Here is a 16,905-nt window from a genome sequence, read left to right as displayed (position 1 = left end):
TCTTTTCTCCTCTTTGGGTGTCTTCTCTGGTCCTTCCCCTTTCTGGCCGAGGTCCTCTGCGGCTCTGGGTTGACTTCACCACAAATTGACAACTAATAATTGCCAAAAGACAACATTCACTTGGATACTGAGGAAAATATACCCAACTGTAAGTAGCAGAAGGTGGATGCTTCTCATCACAGACTTTATTCTTTAAAAGGAATAAGTCTACTGCTTTTATAAAAATGGTAGCTTATTATTTTTAAAAGATGAAAGCAAAAAAAACAAACAAACAAAAAACAAACAATGCAATCTAGAAATAACCGTTCTTGACAGTTGACATACAAAGAAATGGAGGGATCAACAGATGGGACCATCGTCAATGAAATAATTTCATACAAATGGGATCATACTGTACATGCTTTTAAAATTAAAATGCTTAATTTTTTTTTCTGTGAGTTCAGTGAAGAAAAAGAAACAGAGGTGAAACAGAAAGAACTGTTGAACTTGAGATAATTCGTTTGCAACACAAGAGAATCATTTGTAAAAGATTCTCCTAATGTTAAAAAGATAAAATAAAGAAGCTTTTACTTAATTCTTGGGAACATATTTTAGGAGAGCAGGTGTCCGCGGCTGGGTCCCCCACATGTGACCTGAGTATGCACAGAGGAGGTGGTAAGGGGGGCGATCCCCTGTCTGCCTCTGTCCTTTATCTCCTCCCCGAGGCTTACCCTGCCTCGCTGCACCCCAGTCAGGGCTCTGGGAGGGAACTCAAGGTTTACCTTTACCCTCATTTTCAAGTAGTTTGGGATACCTGTGGTGCTCCCGGATCCCGCTCTATTCCTCCCACTGTCATATAATATCTGGATGCCCAGATGTCCCCTGGAGTCATGAACCCTGGGTTCAGACATGTTGAATCAGATATGTGTTAATGCCCACTGCGAAAAGCCCTCTGCTAGATGAAGCCCTTGCCCTTCCCACCATCCCAATCTTATAGGATTCGTGTTAACTCAAAATAAACTCAAGGAACAGAGAAGGAAAGTGATGGAGCTGTGAAACGGGTGACCAAAGAAGTTCCAAGGTCATGTTCTCTTCTGGTATAAGAGCCTCCAGCAAAAGATGCTTACATCACCCCATAATCTCTCCTCTCCCTGCCCCTGGCCTTCTGTCTCTGTCTCCCTCACTTTCTCACATGGGTCAAAAATTTAGATGTAAAATAGTGAAACATACATATTAGGAAAAAACAGCCTATTTTTTTTCTTGTATCATCTTATGCTAGGGAAGGTCTTTCTAAGAGTGACATGTTTAAAGGACTCCTTTGGCTCCCACTTTCTACCATCATTCTTCTAGGGAGCTGTTGCTGCACAGAATACCTCACCTGCTCACCTGCTACAGAATTGGGCAAATGACCAATCATGACATATCCCTCATCTTTATGGACCAGTTCCAGGCATGGAGAAGGAGGGCACATAACCTAAACAGGGTCATTCTGAGTCCTTCCACGGGATATGATATACAGATTCTGGGAGCTTTTAGTTTTGGATTCTAAATCATTAGAATGTAAGCTTGGGACTGCCAGTAGCCTTCTTATCATTACCCAGAGCCTAGCTGCTTTACAAAATGATATCCCACATGATACAGACAAAGCTGAAAGTGAGAGAAGACAGACAGAACCCTGATGATATATTGTTGAGATCCTCAATCCAGCCATGCAGAGACATCGACCTCTGCAGTGCCCAATTACATAAGCCAACATTCTTTCTTTGTTTGCTTGCTTCCTTCTTTCCTTCCTACTTTCCATCCATCCATCCATCCTTCCATCCAGCCATTCCTCCATCCATCCATCCATTTTTCCTTTCCTTCCTTCCTCTTTTTTTTTTTTCTTGCTTAAGCTAGTTTGATTTGGGTTCTATCTCTTGCAATTGATTACTGATGGAGACAGCGTGAAATCCCAGAGGCATTAATGGAAAATATTGATTGACTTAATTATGTGAAAATTAAAAGCATGTAGCAAAGCAAAAGAAACTGAAAAAAAAGGAGGAAAAATACAAACTGGGAAGATTATAATATATATGACAAGAAGAGGGTGAGCATTCATAATCTATAAAGAACACTTACAAATTATGAAAAAGATAAGTAAAAAGGAAAAAGGCAAAGGACACAAACAAAAACAGAAAAATGATCCACCTACTTAATATAAAAAATATGGAAACTAAATCCACAAGACTCATTTTTCACCTCTCACATTGGCAAATATCCAGACTTGGCAAAGGTTACAGAAAACAGATCCTGCAGCTATCAAAAGATGATAAGGAAATCCTGCAGATTATACACATGTGCTTGACAAATTAGATGAAATGGACATGTTCCTTGAAAAGCGCAAACTACTGTAAGCTCCCCAATATGAAGTAGATCATTTGAAAAGCCTTATCACTATTAAGGAAATTGAACTAGTAATTTTAAAAATCCCAAAAAAGATATACACCAACCCAGATGGTTTCACTAGAGAATTCTACCAATCATAGAATGGAAAATTAACATTAATTCTACACAATATCTTCCAAAAAATAGGGAAAAGAAGGAACACTTCCAAACTCATTTATGAGATCAGTATTACCCTGATACCAAAACCAAAGACAGTCCAAATCAAGAGAACTAAAGACCAGTATCCCGCATGAATATAATCACAAAAATTCTTAAAAATTATTAGCAAAGAGAATTCAGCGATATAATAAAATAATTATATACCACAACCAAGTGAAGTTTATTCCAAGGATGCAAGGCTAGTTCAATATTTGAAAGTCAATCATTGTAATCCACCACATTACCAGGCCAAAAGTAGAAAAATCACACAACTATGTTAACTGATATAGAAAAAACACCTGACAAAATTCAACACTCATTCATGATGGGAAAAAAAAAGAAACTGTCAGAAAACTAAGGATAGAAGGAAATTCCCTGAACTTGATAAAGAACATCTACAAAAATCCCACAGCTAACCTCACACTTAATGGTGAAAGACTGAAAGCTTTTCCCTGAAGATTGACAATGAGTCAAAGATTTAATAAGCCAATTAGAAAGTCAGCAAAAGACAAAAAGAAACATCTTACTAAAGAAGATATAAGAATGGCAAACAAGTGTATTAGAAATGTTCCACATCACTGGCCATTGGGGAAATGCAAAGTGAGACCATGTAGTAAGGTGAGCTACTTACTACTACATACTGTTAGAACAGAGAAAATAAAAATCGTGACAATACCAAATGCTGACAATGATGCAGAGCAAGTGGATCTCCCAGACATTGCTGGTAGGATGTAAAATGGTACACTCTGGAAACAGGACATTTCTTAAAAAAAAAAAAAAAAAAAAAGTCTACGCATACACCAATCATACAATTGAGCAGTCACACTCCTGGGCATTCATCTCAGAGAAATGAAAACTTGTGTCCTCACAAAAACCTGTACACAGTTGTTCATAGCTTTTCTTTTTTGGTAATAATCAACAACTGGAAATGACCCAAATGCCCTGCATAGGTGAATGATGAACACCATTCCACGTACCAGAGCACCTCCGCACCATGGAACACTACTCAGCAATAAAAAGGAATGGGCTATTCATACATGTAACAATTTGGATGGATCTCAAGGGCATTATGCTGAGTGGAAAAAAAAAAAAAAGCTCATCTCAGAGGATGACACACCAGACACTCCTGGGTGGCTCAGTCAGTTGAGTGTCCCACTCTTGATTTCAGCTCAGGTCATGATCTTAGGGTCATGAGATTGAGCCCCACACAAGGCTCAGCCCTAAGTGTGGAGCCTGCTTAAGATTTTCTCTCTCTCCCTCTCCCTCTGCCCCTCTCCCCACTGCTCATGTGTATGCATGTGCTCTCTCTCTCTCTAAAAGAAAAAAAAAAAATGACATACCAGATGATTCTATTATATCAGGTTCTTGGAATGACATTAAAGAGATCAAAAACAGGGCACCTGGGTGGCTCAGTAGGTTAAGCATCTGACTTCGGCCCGGTTCGTGATCCCAGGGTCTGGGGATGGAGCCCCGAATTGGGCTCCCTGCTCAGTGGGGAGCCTGCTTCTCCCTCTACCCCTCCCCCCGCTCGTGATTTCTCTCACTCTCAAATAAATAAATAAAATCTTTAAAAAAGAGAGATGGAAAACAGATTTGTGGTTGCCAAGAGTAAGGGATAAGGAGAGGAGGAGAAGTGGGGTGACTATAAAGGAGTAGCACAAGGGAGATCTTTGTGGCGATGGACCAGGTGTGGATCCTGATTGCAGTGGTCGTTACATAAATGCACACATGTGACAAACTGACAAAGTCGTATGCATATTCCCTGTGCCACTGTCAGTCTCCTGGTTTTGCTATTTTACTATCGTTACATTAGATGTACCCGTTGGGGGAAACTGGGAAAGGTACATGGAACCTCTGTACTACCCTTTCAACTTTCTATGAATCTATAATGACTTCTAAATTTAAAGTTTTTAAAAATTATACCTATGGCTCACACTATGTTTCTATCAGACAGCACCTGAGTCCTCCATTAGTTCTGACCTAAACTCGGTCTACCTAGATCGAGCCTTGAGCTCCTACTTGGTCTTTGCCAGGTCCCTCTCTTCAGGTGCCTCACGTACGTTGCCCCCCACCCCCCACTATACACATACCTGCAGCCTGGCTGGGTCCCTGCCCACCAGAACCATACTCCAGCCCCAAAGCCACCACTCACCTGTCCCTTGGCTTCCTTCCGACACGCCCACACCCAGATATGCATGTCTGCCAATGACAGATTCCTGCCCCCAATGGATCCTGCCATTAAAATATCAAATTGTCCCCACTGGGGCCAGACCTCTATCTGCCTCTGCTCTCCAGGCCCCATCCCAACCGGCCCTAGGTGTCTCCAACCTCCAAATGGGCCCAGGTCACAGCAGGTGCAACTTGCCTCTCACCCGTGTCCGCCAGAATTATGCCCTTGGGTGCCCTTCCCAGACGGTCTGGGAAACTCTTCCTTCAACAACATACAGCTTCACGTAGGACTCTCGCACTTCACCGAGGCTGCTTCCATGATATTTCTGAGCTGCCGTTAAAGACTCCTAGGCCCTAGTTTCTTGGTGCTATACTGACACAGGCCGTGCATAGCTAATGTACACTGTCAACAAACAATTACAGTTTTATCGCTTGCAATATATGGAATTGCGGCTTACAAGGCATTTTTTCTAATCAGATATTTACCATTCTGCTCTTTCTTTCCCAGCCTTGGTAGATAAATTCTAACATGGAGAATTCCTCAAAAACGCTAATGCTGGAGGGGGGCTGAAAGCCTGGATCTCCCATCTGGATCCTTGAATCATCACTGCCCTGCCCCCGTGCCCGCTCTTCCCTCACCCACTCCTGATCGCTGAATAAATCTGAGACACACTGATGACCTCACAGTCAGGAAGAGTTACCATGCCGCATGTCGGAATAAGCTTATAAAACTTTCAGAAGTTTCCATCGTTTATCTGACGCATCTAAATACCATATTGAAAGGAGTGAGGCATCCTTCAGGAGTGGCATCCAGACTTATTAGAGACATGGGCTAAGAGGATGACAAGACCAGCAAGAGCCCATCCCGCTGCTGGCTCTCTTCCCCATTGATTCTAAAATGTGCAGAGGAGAGTCTGGTGGCATGGCCACAGATGTAAGTGAATACTCCCCTTCTGCTTTCTCAAGCCTCCCTGTCTTTCCCGCTCCTCAAGAACCTTCTCTTTGCTCTGCCTCCATGCCCAGAGTCACTCAGGCTCTTGGACACTGGTGATGTTCAAGACCCCAAACTTCTCACTCTCCCAGTGCTGAATCCACCAATGGCTTCCCGTTGTTCTTAAGATTAAGGCCAGGACCCGTAGTGACTTCCACACAGCCTGGAAGACTCAGCCCCTGCCAGAGTCTCTGCCCTGTATCCCACCTGGCTCCGGCCCCTCCAGTCTTCCTTGGTCAAGGGCAGGGGTGGTGGTCAGCCCAGAATGCAGGCAATAAGGGGTGCATTTCCCGCGGAGAATTTGAAAATGATAATAAAATGGAGGCTTCCCATGAGGCTGCACTCCAAACACTGTCAGTGATAAAATGTTCTTCCCTCACCTTTCTCCCCACTCCCCTCCTGGCTTCAGTTCCTTCAATATGCCAACCCGCCCGCCTCAGGGTCTTTGCACATGCTGTTTCCTTTTTACAGCACTTTCTCACATCCCCTCCACCTCCTGGGCTAATAAACTCCCTCTCATTGTTCAAACCTCGTCACAAATATCTCAACATTTCAGTGCTTCTGAAAGAGGCGTCCTTGACCTCCCAGACCAGTCAATCTATTTGCATCCTCATGGGTCCCTGTGGGAAGTCACTGGTGCTCCTCAGCACGTCCCCCTGGCTCTTCTTTCTTCCCGGACACACCGTGGCTGAGGGCAGGTCTGGCCATGGCACTGGCTTTGCCAAGGATACGCGGGTAGTAGTGGAGTGTGCTCTTTCTGGGAGGGAGGCTTGAGAACCCTGTGCACCTCTTGCCCAATTCCCCCACTGCAGTGATCCTGGGTCCCTGACTACCTGGGTCTCTGGGTGACTCCACCCAGCAGAGAGCAGAGTCCCTGTGAGCTGTTCTTGAACTTACAGTTTGAGCAAGAAATAAACTTGGTGAGTTACACTACTGAGATTTGAGGGTTGTTTGTTACCACAGTGTTTTCAAATGTAGCTTTTATTATTATTCAGGTGTGGTGAGGCCAGCAGATCAGGAGAGGATTGCCAGCGAAATGAGAGTTTGTTTACTCTCGGTTCCCAACAGAAAGGGGCACAGGGCAGCCTTCTGAGGACAGGGACAGATCATTGCCTAAACACCGCTGTGACTGCAAGCTCCACACCTCAAGCAAAAGCAGAGATCTGCTTTTTTAAAAATTATACTTATGGCTCACACTATGTTTCTATCAGACAGCACCTGAGTCCTCCATTAGTTCTGACCTAAACTCGGTCTACCTAGATCGAGCCTTGAGCTCCTACTTGGTCTTTGCCAGGCCCCTCTCTTCAGGTGCCTCACGTACGTTGCCCCCCACCCTCCACTACACACATACCTGCAGCCTGGCTGGGTCCCTGCCCACCAGAACCATACTCCAGCCCCAAAGCCACCACTCACCTGTCCCTTGGCTTCCTTCTGACATGCCCACACCCAGATATGCATGTCTGCCAATGACACAGACAGGACGTCCCTTGGGTGATGCTGCTCAAGGCTTTGTCCTTGCATTACTTGGCCTGCCCTTCTCTCTGCATCAGCTCACGTCTCTCTCCCCTCCACCCATACTGGCCTGTACACTTTTCTTGAATGTGCTGTGTTTCTTCCCACCCCAGGGCCTTTGCATCGGCTTCTTGTAGGGCTGCATGCATTGCCCCACTCCTTAGCCATCCAAACTGCAACCACCTCACCTACTCATCTCCCATTAGCTTCTCAGGTCTCAGATTGAACGTTGTTACCTCCTCTGGGAAAAGGCAGAAGGATCCCTGATCAACGTTCTCAGAGGACAGAGTACTTCTTCCTTTGCAATTTTCATTCCAACTATAATGGCTTGATTTTCTTATTGAATTACTTGGGATGTATCTGTCTTTCCTTTCCGATGATAAGTCCCTTGAAGGCAAGGACTAGGGTTTTTCTCTACATCACTAGTATATAGCACATACCAGATGCGATAGTGTTATAAACTGAATGCTCCCCCAAATTCTTATGTTGAAAGTCAACTCCCCCCATGTGTGATAATCAGGGGCCTTTGGGAGGTAATTAGGATTAAATGAGGTTGTGAGGGTGGAGCTCTCTTGCGTGGGATACTTGAACGGGATCTCTGCTCTCCACCATGTGAAGGTACAAGGAGAAGTTGGCAGTCTACAGCCCAGAACATAACTCTCACTAGATCCTCACGTGCTGGCCCCCGACCTTGCAGGTCAGTCTCTGAGTGATGGGAAATACATCTCTGTTGTTTACAAGCCACCCAGTTTATGGAACATTTGTTATAGCAGCCAAGCTGATTAAGGCAAATATAAAATGAATGAATGAATGAATGAATGAATGAATATTCAACCATCAGAGAGTAGACAGAAAAGGCCTGATTATTGTTGTTTGAAGCCAGCTTACAAGGTTGGCCTTGGCTAGTATTGAATGTGGATTTCGGGAGGGTCCCCACCTTTCCCAGAACTGGTACGGGTGGCCTAAACTATCTGCGTGAACATTACAGTTCACACTAAACACCTGCCTTCCCTCTGGGAGTCCGGAACTTCGGTACATGCCGGGCAGACAGTGCCTATGTCGCCTGCTCCCAGGAAAAAGTCTGGGCACTCAGTCTCCGGTGGGCCTCCCTGGGGGCAGCATTTCACATGTGTCGTCACAGTTCCTTGTCTGGGCGATTAAGCACGTTCTGTGTGAACCCACTGGGAAAGGACTCCTGGCAGCCGGTGCCGGGTTTCCCCCAGACTTCATCCCGTGCACGGTTTCCCATGGCCGTTTTGCTCTATAGCCTTCACCGTGACAGATCATAGCCATGAGGACAACTATAGGCTGTCTCCTCTGAGTCCTTCCAGCACATCATGGAAACTGGGGGTGGTCACGGGGACCCCCAGCACAGAGGGCGACAATGACCACAACCAGATCCATCTGCAAAGTACAAATACTAGACTGTTCTGCAAAGGATATTCTAGTGTGTCTGTTAGTTAAACAGAACTGGGAAATGCTGGGTTAAACAAAGTTAGGCAAGGAGTTTTCAGAAAATAGACAAAAATAAAGGGCTTGTGGAGGCATTTAATAAGTGAATAGCAAACTCGCAAGACAGGAATAGATGATGCCGAGAGCTCCCAACCCATTTGACCCTTTTATTCTTAGAGTGTATGGCCTGGGGTTCTGTGGGACACCCTCTAGGAAATCAGATGCCCAGACAAGGCAGGTCACAATGTTCGAGGCTGCCGATGTTCCTCGTCTTGGAAGCCCTGAAACCCAGGATGACCGAAAGGCCAAGGAGATGGTCCCTGTGCTGTTCCAAGACCCAGGGATCCTGGCAATAAATCCCTATTTCTGAGGATGATCCATGCATGTCACTTCCCTGAAATCTTCAAGAGCCCAACTAATAGAGAATTATCCAGGAATAAATAGTAATACAGCAAATTGGGCCTTTATTGGATGGCTCTCATTTAAGGCTCTTAGCACATCAAACAGTAATATAAAAAAAGACATGTCAATTGACCTTGGGAATAAAAGAGTAAATGCAAGCAACATTTGTCACACTGACAGGCTTGGCAAATAGTGTTTTGATTTGCCAGCAGCCTTACTCCAGACAGCAACCACTAGTTAGATACATAAACCATTAAGCTAAAAACAGAACTATCATTACAGGCACTGTCTAGTCATTTGCAGGTAATTGATGGACATTAGTCATAATCACACACAATACACAGACACACACATACACCCCTACAGACACACGTTCTCTCTGGTGATTCCCATTTGCATTGCATCAAGAGCTTCTAAAACGGAAACTTGCAAAAAAAACAAAAACAAAAACAAAAAACAAAAACGGGCTTTCTGTGCTTTTAAGTGTCTGTGTCATAAGCTCTTTTTTTCTTAGAGCACCCTGTGGGCTGGGGTGCTGCGGAGCACTCTCTGGGAAATGGGATGCCCAGAGAAGGCAGGTCCCAGAGCTCATGCTGTTGCTACATGTCATGAGACCACTGACACTCCTGGTCTCAGAAGCCCTGAAACCCACAGTAACCAAAAATCTGTAGAGATGGGTCTTGTGCTGTCCCAAGACTGGGGATCCTTGGAATAAACCCCCATTTCTGAGGATGACCTGGCATTAGCCAGATATCTGCTGAAAAATCCCAGCTTAAGTACAAAGGATCTTCTCTAAAATGTCTCAGTCTATTCAGAAAACGTCCACTGGCTTCACAAACGTCTGCCTTCAGCTGCGCATGTATAGACATTTTGGGGGAGGCCAGTATACCTGTCCTAAGTATGGCTGGGTAGGAGCAATGCTAGGCATCCAAATCTCCAGATACACTGTCTGGGAGGCATGCAGGCTTTAGAAGCAAGGTCTGGAGTCAGAGCAGGCCCACCTGCTGACAGCTAAAAATAAGGAAGCAGCACTGTATGCTCAGAATGCAAATGTTAAGCACGCTCACTCTGTCAATACCCAGGAGTATTTGCCATAGAACTGCAGCTTCTGATTCTGCAGGAAGGAGTCTTGGATATTCTCTCTCCATGCTGCATCCAGTGTTATGTTAGTAGATTTGCCTGAGAAAACCTGCAAATAATTTTGGGAAGTGCTACATTCAAAGTAGCACCATAGTTCTCAAACCGTGTGCCATGGTACGCTAGGGTGCTGCAGGGAATTTGTAAGAGCAGTGTGGAATATTTTAAATTTTCAAAGAAAACTATGACACTCAGTTTCTGTTGGCCACACAAAGTATGAGCTCGAGGCAGTTCACAGTTTCAACATGAAGCTACATTCCATTAAATGACATCATATCTTTGCAAAGTTGGTGGTTGGTGTGATATAAAGCAGGTGCTGTGTGAAATCAGTGTGGAACATGATATGAGGGTGGTGGTGTCCAATCTGATTCCAAGGTTTGAGAAGCTGTGCATAGCCCAACAAGTACACACATTCCATTAGTAACCAGTGGTGGTCATTTAAGGATGAAATAAAAATAGGACTTTTTTCTTTCAATTTATATTTATTATTTTTTCAAACAGCTATAAAATTGTTACGGTGTATATACTTATTTAGCCATTTGGCCCTAACTATTTAATAAGTAGAACTGATACGTATTTCTTTTACCCATGGAGCACCCATTTTACCCATGGAAAAATAACTGAAGCACTTAATGGCACTTCAAACTAAGAAATGTTGGGAACCTGTGCATGAGTGTATTAAAGGCTCTGAGAAGTCCTACAGCAAGAAAAATAGACAAACACAGTTGAAGCCAACATGCCCCATACTTCTTGGTCCAGCACACCCATGAGCAGCCTTCTTTACGACAAAAGCTTGGAAAATTTAGGTGGCTGTTATCCAGGATTTGCTCTATGATCTGACAGGTTCCATAAAGAGACCAGAGGCTGACTTATTCCTATTATTAACATTTAAAAATTATTTCTCATCAACCATGCATTCAACAAATAATAATTGTGTGCCCTATTAAACGTCATGCACTATGTTTAGTTCGGAGGATAGAAATGTATAAGACACAGACCTGGTCCTCAAGAAGTTCACCCTCAAAAGTAGAAACTTCCATTAATGTATCCAGAAATTCAGCCACATCTCATCACCTTCATTACTACCATCCTGTTCACCCCACCTCCATCTCTTGCCTTGGCGATTGCAATAACCTCCCAACTGTTCTCCCTACATCCCTCTTGCCCCCTCCAGACTATTCTCAATACAGCAGCCGGCATGATCACTTTAAGTCAGATTATGTCACTTCTCTGCTTATGACTCTTCTAAAGGTGTCCCGCTTGATTTGGGATAAAGCCCAAGGCTTCATAATGACCCAAAGGCCCTGGGCAAACATCTGCCATCATCACGCACTCCCGTTCTCTCTCTCTTTATCACCAAATAGTCTCCCCTGCTTGCTCACTCCAGCCATAATGGCCCCCTCACTGTTCCCTGAACATAGGTGGCAAGTTTCTGTCTCCAAGCCTTTGCACCTGCTATTCCCTCAGCTTTTCCCAGCTATCCCATTTCCTCCCCTGCACATGCTTGACTGGTTCCCTCAGCCTGTTCAGGCTTTTTTCTCACATATCACCTTTCCACCGAGGTCTTCAAGGTCTTCGATGACCACTCTATTTAAAATTGCAACCCTCTCCCCTCCCCCCTTCCTGTCTCCTGATCTCTTAGTTCTACATTTCTTATCACCATCTGACATACTATATATTTGATTAATCCTTATTTATTAAGTCCACCTTTCCCCATTATTCTGTGAATTCCATGAGGACAGGGATTTTGATCCATTGGTTCCCTGGTCTATGCCCAGCATTAGAGATCAGTGCTAGGCACACAGTAGGAGTTAATAATTAATTGTACTACTGCTGAAGACATAATGAAAATGCAACACAGTAAGTTCAGTGAGAGCGATTACCAGAGAATTCGACATCATCAGCCTGAGCTGATCTAAAAGGATAAATTGTTAACCAATCATCCAAAGGGCATGGAGGGTAGCAGGAGAACAGTGAGGTCATTTCAAGCAAAGGGGATGGCATGAGCAGAGGAAAGACAAAATCCAACTCCACATGTAATTTATGAAATTGTTCTCCAACCAACGACAGGAGAACAAATGGATACAACCAGCTGTTCATCCTCCATGTGTTTTCCATGACTGCTTAATTACTAGTCTCCCCAAGAGAGGGGATTTTTCTGGAGGCTGCTCAGTCTTCTAGCAGATGCAGACTTTATCTGCTTTCGTGGGATCCTAGAAAACCTTGACCCAGCTTGGCCTTTCATGACAGGTGCAGTTAATAGTAAAGAGCCCTTCCCTGTGCCCTCAGCTGGAGATAAGACAGGACTGAGCCACAGGGGCAGTGAGACAGCTTGGTCACCTGGGAGTTTTTGCAGGGGGTCTGGGCAATCTCTCAAGTTCTTTTCCCCGGCGTCTGTCTGAATCTCTAACTCTAGTCTGGCTTCCGGGATTTTTCAGGCCACCATACTGCACAATTCTGAGGGCTGTGATTCATATCATAGTCGATGGACCTGGGTTGAGAACTGTTGCCTTGGCCCTGGGCTCCATCTCTTTGCCTGGAACCTCAGAATTAGACAACTGTCAGCTTGAATTTGGAACTGAGTTTCGCCCCCTGGATGACACCTTCAATCATCTTTGGTGCAAAGTGGGGACTGATCCAGCACAATCCTGTGATCCCCAAGGTCTGGCCCACGTCTATGGGGGGTAAAATGACACAAAGAAAGACATGAAAGCCCCAGAGATAATGGCAAGATTTGAGGGACTGCCGTGTGAAGGGATGGAGTATCATGTTCACAGAGGGGTCCCACTGACCACGCCGCCTGATGTTGCCCGGTCTTCACACTTTATGGCCGCTCAGATTTACTATCTTCCTACTCCTAACACTGAATGTCTTATTTATAGGCACTTTTTGTTCACTGCCTATTCCTCCTCTGCTTGAACCTAAGCTCCACTTAGAACAAGGACTTCGTCGTCTTGTTTACCTTTTTATGTTCAGTGCCTAGCATACAGTAGGTGCTCAATAAATACATGGGAAAGTGAATGGAAGAATGAACGAAAGAATGAAAAAAGGAAGAGAGGGAGGGAAGGGGGAGGGAGGGAGGGAGGAAGGGAGGGAAGAAGGAAGGAAGGAAGGAAGGAGTTGGTGGTGTCAGAGTAGTTGGGAAAAGAAAGTGTTTCAAGATGAATGAGGTCAGTGGTGGTGAATACTTTTGAGGGGACTGGTACAGGAGGACTGGAGGGCCAATGGATTTGGCAGGTAGAACAGTAGTGACTTTTTTTTCCAGAGCAGTCTAAGTGGAGTGGTAAGGCTGAAAGTGGGTTGCAGTGGGTTAAGCTGTTCCCAGGAAGGAAGGAAGTAGAGACACTGAGTCTAGATGGCTCCCCCAAGGCATGGCGTTGAAAGGAAGAGGGTCAATAGAAAGCTACTTTTAAACAAAAGCCTTTTTAAACCCCTAATCAGAAAGGCTCATTTCTACCTTTCTCTCCTGTCTGTCCTTTCTTGTGGCTTCTCTCAGAGCACATACTGTTAATCATCTCTCATTACTTTATTTTTTAATAGAATAAGCAAGTTCATGGGCATTTGTTTCAGTCTGATACACATTCTCTTGGCAGGATAATAATTGATACCATAAGTGACCTCATTAATCAGCAGGGACAATTAGAATGAGGACAATTTGCCATGTTGCCTGTCTAAGAAAGACTGAAAGCTCCCCACTATCTCTAGGTCTTCCTATGGTGACTTCCATGGGTGACTGACTCCTCATTAGTCCATTCTTAGTCTTCCCAAGCAAAGTGGAGACAAGAAATCTCCAGAGAAGTTAAAATTTAGTGGCACACATAGGGAGTCAATACAAGTCCATTTTCATTGCTGGGCTTTGCCATCCTTGAAGCCCTCTTCCTGTTTCTCTTCCTTGGGGAAAACAGGTCTGTACTACTCCAGGAATTTCCAAAGAGGCAAGTGAAAATACAACTTTAGTAGACGAACTTCTTAAAATGTAGGAAAAAAGCATGCCGTGTCAAGGCAACCTCTGGTGAATCTTTTGAACAAGTGGAATGCTCTCTGCAAAGTGCCTTATCATCACCTTCATTCCCTTTTGAAAAGAGTTACCAGGTGTGAAAATCAGGAAAAAGTAACAAGTATGGAATATTTGGGTTCCAACAAGGCATTCATACATGCACAAGAAGAGGAAGGATGGGCTGGACATTAACGCAATCGTAATTCTTTCCCGGCTCAACAACCATGTGCACATGTCATCTGGGAATAGGACTTTGTAACAGAGGCTGATTCTCAGTCCTCCTCTGTTCACTGCAATGTTTACATAAATTCCTTAGTTTGGAATAATTTGTGATTTACAGAAAAGTTACAAAGATTGTACAGAGAATTACCGTACACCTTTCACTCAATTTCTCCCGATGTGAACATCTTCCGTAACCATGGTAGTTGGTCAAAAGAGATGAACACTGGCATTTTACTATTAACCAAACTACAGCCTTTATTTTGGTTTCACCAGGTTTTCCACAAATGTTCTTTTTCTGTTCCAAGACCCAATCTAGGATACCACTTTGCATTTAGCACCATAATTTTTAATGTCTTGTATGGGAACATGGATGGCACACTGGTCACCTTGTGGCTGGTGTGACCGAGACCCAAATACAAAAGGTCCCCTCCGACTTAATCCAGAGGACCTGCGCTGAAGAGTAAGTTGTGTCCTTGGATCCTAGATGCAAACTATACAAGTCTAGTTGCCTAACATTTCTGGAGCTGAGTGTGTGACTTGGTGCCCAGAAATAAGACCTTGGGGTACCTTCCCAGGACTAGTGTCCACAGGGAGGAGATGATGATTCTGGTCTATCTGTGTGGGTCTGTTTACTTGCTAACTGCTTTTATTTTCCTAAATCATTTTTAAAACTAAGAATCTTTCAGAAACACAAGAAGACACAGAGAAGAATATAATGAGCACCTGTGTATTCAACTCCCACAAGGAAATGAAGCATTGCAAACACAGTCGGATCCCCTGGGGAGCTCTCCCTTCCCTTGGCCTGGAGACAAGACTCTTCATAATCTGGCCTCGCCTCTTCACCCATCAGTCACCGGCCCCTACCCCACCCCAAACAACAATAACAATCAACAAACAAGCAAAAAGCTGACTCACCCCAGCTCTCTAGCCACACGGAACCTCACCATAGGGCACATACTCTGACCCTTTACACCCACTGTTCCTCTGCCTGGACTCTTCCCACCCCATTCATCCCATCATCTTCCAGTTCGTTTCTTCTTTAAGACTTTCTCAAGTGACACCCCCTTCCTAGTGCCTTCCCTGATTCTTCCAGGTGCTCTGCCTCTAAACCCTCCTTGCTCTGGACACATCTCTCCAAACTGCACTGTCTTGTCTATTTCCTTCATCTTTCTGCTGGTCACCTCAAGCTGTCCAAGGTCAGGACCCACATCTGGTTCATCTCTAGATCTCAAGGTCCAAGCATAAGGCCTGGAGTAAAGAGGTGCTTGGGGAATATTTGAAAAGCTTGCAGTTTAGTATGATGACCACAAAAAATAGTCTCTAAAGTTAGTAGTGCTTGGGTTTGGGTCCTGGCTCTGCTACTTCTTAGCTGTGTGACCTTGGTCAGTTCCTTAATATCTTTGTGCCTTCTTTTCCCCCTTTGTCAGATGGGAGATTAATAATGGTATCGCTCTCATAGAGCATTGAGATGATTCAATGAGTTATTATAAGTAAAATGTTTAGAATGGTGCTTGACACATAGTAAGCGCTCAATAGCTGTTATTATAATTAATTCTATCGTAGTGTTTAGCACCTGCTAGTCACCTGGGTCAGATTTACACAAAAGCAAGACCTGGGTTAAGGATTTGGATGCAAGTGAGTTTATTTGCAAACCGATCCCTGGAAGTACAGTGAGGGAGAAGGGCAGTGAGACAGGAAAGGGAAGACAACCTACAAAGGGGTCCCAGCTGCATAAGGTGCCAATAGGAGTGGATGGTGCTGAATCCTACAAGGGACACTGGGAGTGGGTGTAGCACATGCAACTCAGTTGTCCTACTGAAGGGAGAGGAGGCTGGGGAATTTATCCACCAAACTCATTCCTTTGTTGGTCGTTGGTGCTCCTGGGGCCATTAACTCCGCCCAGTGAGCTCTGGCTGGGGCACCTACAGGGAGGGGCCCTCCACTCCCATTTGACACGTGAGCACATAATCTCAGGAGAGGGTGGGGGACAAATGCCCAACGCGACTTCTGACTGTGCCCCTGGCAGCCTGGCTTCTGCTCTCCTCAAGTCCGTGGAGCGCCCCTGCCCCCCTGCCCCATCTCTCTCCTTGAGTCCATCCTGATCCCAGCTTCCCAGGGGCCGCCATGGCAGAGATCGGGGAAACCAGCCAGGGGCCACAACACCACCAGGCTGATGGCGGGCAGAAAGCCTCCCTTCTCCCTCTCCCCGAGCCTCCCTCGCCAGGCCCGTCCAGACACCGTTTTCTGCAGCCCAGGTAGCGGCGCTCCCGCCCCTGGCAGGACCCACAGCAGAACCCGAAGCCAGGTAGGGCGGTGGTGGCCGGCCCCGCCCCTCCCAGCGGGAAGTGGGCGGGGAGAGGGCCCCGCCTCCCGCTCCTGCCCTCAGTCCAAGCACCCCTACCCCCTCCTCGGGCTGGGCTGCGGCGCTCTTCTCTCCCTGGCTCAACCCCCTCACTTGTTT

The 16,905-nt window shown here is 45.3% G+C and overlaps 1 protein-coding gene across 1 annotated transcript in view; it reads right to left on the bottom strand.

Moving 5' to 3' along the window:
* Window positions 1-16,905, bottom strand: part of CSMD2 (CUB and Sushi multiple domains 2) — a 584,478-nt gene that overhangs the window by 482,846 nt on the left and 84,727 nt on the right. The gene's annotated exons all lie outside the window — the stretch shown is intronic.

Source organism: Halichoerus grypus, chromosome 5 (assembly GCF_964656455.1).
Source record: "Halichoerus grypus chromosome 5, mHalGry1.hap1.1, whole genome shotgun sequence".
Lineage (NCBI taxonomy): Eukaryota > Metazoa > Chordata > Mammalia > Carnivora > Phocidae > Halichoerus > Halichoerus grypus.
The sequence above is the reverse complement of the archived record's forward strand: the minus strand, read 5'-3'. Positions and strand labels throughout refer to the sequence as shown.